The sequence below is a fragment of the Megascapheus bottae genome, chromosome 1 (genome assembly GCF_031878675.1).
Source record: "Megascapheus bottae isolate mThoBot1 chromosome 1, mThoBot2.hap1, whole genome shotgun sequence".
Taxonomy (NCBI): domain Eukaryota; kingdom Metazoa; phylum Chordata; class Mammalia; order Rodentia; family Geomyidae; genus Megascapheus; species Megascapheus bottae.
This window is the reverse complement of record NC_143509.1, coordinates 18712035-18714746: the sequence shown is the minus strand read 5'-3', so window position 1 is coordinate 18714746 and position 2712 is coordinate 18712035.

Here is a 2712-nt window from a genome sequence, read left to right as displayed (position 1 = left end):
AAAGACTTCTATTATTTTAAGTTTTGATTTTCTATGGGAGAACCAAACTACATTTGTTTTTTTAAGTCCAAGATATTGTTGGTTTAAATTATAAGTAGTGGCCGGGAGTTTGGCCTAGTGGTTAAAGTGCTTGCCTAGCATGCATGAAGACCCGGGTTCGATTCCTCGGTACCACATACATAGAAAAAAGCCAGAAGTGGTGCTGAGGCTCATGTGGTAGAGCTCTAGCCTTGAGAAAGTCCAAGGACAGTGCTCAGGCCCTGAGCTCAAGCCCAGGACTGGCAAAAAAAAAAAAAAATTATAAGTAGTGCCAGACTTGGTGGCTCACACCTGTAATCCTAGCTACTCAGGAGACTGAGATCTGAGGATGAAAGTTCAAAGCCAGCCCGGGCACAAAAGACCTAGAGGTTCTTATCTCCAATTAACCTCCAGAAAACCGGAAGTGGTGCTGAGGCTCAAGGGGCAGGGCAGTAGCCTTGAGCCGAATTGGTAAGGGACAAGCACCCAGGCCAGAGTCCAAACCCCATGACCAACAACAACAACAGCAACAATAATAATAATAATAATAATAATAATAATAATAATAATTTGAAATAAAATATAAGTAGTACTCAGGATTTTTTAATTTTTTATTGTCAGGATGATGTATAAGTATGTTTATATACTTTTATATTTTTATATGCAATAAACACAAGAAAAAAAGTAGAAAGAACACTACCCTTGCCATTTCTACCCTAAGCTTACCTTGAATATAAATTATTTCAATACACTCCTTTTCTGTTAAACTTTTTTTCTTTTTAAGGGGTTGCCATTTAACCAAACAATTTATGAATACAATATATCCTTTAAACTTTTTAATCAAGGCTATCTATAATGTCCAGTCACCCTGTTTTTCTTTATTCATGTATAATTCCAGCTCTAATTTCTGCATTAACTCATAATGCATTATTCACAATATTAATGACTTCATTAATGTCCCAGTCATGTTTTCCATTAAAAACAAGTGCACGAATAATCTTCTTTGTTAAAGCTACATATGCACTGAATACATTCCATCATCTTTAGTCAGAGGTGAATCTGAGAAAGTACATTATACTTATAAACATAAGATGGAGGCACCCAAGGTGCATTTTTTTAATAGAACCAGAGTATCAAGTCAACCTTCTACCATGACTCTAACCAAGATTATAATACATAAAAATGTTTATGCAATTTCAGAGTATCTGCTACACAGAAGGCTGCTAAAACTTATTCCAGTTGCCCAGAGAAAATCTGCCTTTTATACTCCAGACTGCCTCAGAATATGCCTGCCAAAGAAGACAGGTGTGTGTGTGTGTGCATGGCATTGCTTTTAATTAACAATTAATAATAAAAATTCCCTTTTTGCTATAGTACTAGTTCCACTTCTAATGTTCCTGGTATCTGTGAGCTAAAACCACCCTTAATATTTCCTACTGCTTGTCCACATTTAATTAATCCACATCATTTTTTATTCATTACTTCTTAATTAGATTTCACCCAGAATCTTCTGTTGTGGAAACTTGATTAAGTTCAGGTCAAAATTAAAACTCAAGACTTAGTATCTTTTTATGGTATAGACATATCTAATAGCATGTATGGACTGTATTTAGTTGGACACAAACTAGATGTACCAAAAAAATTAAATTGTTTCTTAGTGAAAGTCTGCTGCTGTAATAAAGCAATATATTAAGAATAGTTATGATTGCTCAAATATGACAGCTATTTTTCTAAGACAATTTGCTGTGTAAGGACCAATTCTATTTATTTTCTGAGTCAGACTCATTTGTCACAATTACCAATTTGGGTTATGATATCCTGTGCCAGGATCTCCTTTTGTCTGTCCACATGTAGGCAGACATCCTTTTTATTGTATTACCAAATGGTTAGTTTAAAGAAAAGGAGAGGATATAGTAAGCAATTCTTTTTTTTAGAAGAGAACACTAGATTTCTAGCCAGGCCTTGGTGGCCCACCTTTATCATCCTTCTACTGTGCAGGTTAAGCCTGAAGTTCAAAGGTTGAAGCCAGCTTACATAGACAAATCCATGAGACTCTTAACTCTAACCAGCAAAAATCCAGAACTGGGAGGATGGCTCCAGAAGCAGGCCACCAGCCCTGAGCACAAACACCCAAGTGCAAGGCCCTTAATTCTAGATTTCTTCTTTTGATTAACTTGTAGCAGATAATGTCAACTGTTTTTATTGTATAAACAGCACATACTCCTTAGCACAGAAATCATAACTCCTCGGTAGTGAATTGTTTCATTGTGCTAAGCTGCTAGAGAGTTTACAAAATATTTAGTGCCTTACATTGAAAAAAGTGCTTCAAATTAGTTTTCCCTCAGAAGTTAACAGTCACTAGAAATGACCCCTTGGGATCATCATTGATCTCTCTTTTTTTGCCAGTCCAGGGTCTTGAAACCAGGGCCTGAGCACTGTCCAGAGGCTTTCTCAAGGCTAGGGCTCTACCACTTGAGCCACAGCACCACTTCCAGCTTTTTCTATGTATGTGATACCAAAGAATTGAACCTAGGTCTTCATGCATGCTAGTTAAGCAAGCACTCTACCACTAGACCAAATTCTTGGCCCTTATTGTTCTCTTGACAGGAGTATTTGGCATATTGCCTACTTTGAGAAGCAAATAAAATAGATGGGTGAAGTTGATTGTAAGACAGTTTAAACACGTGTGGAGAT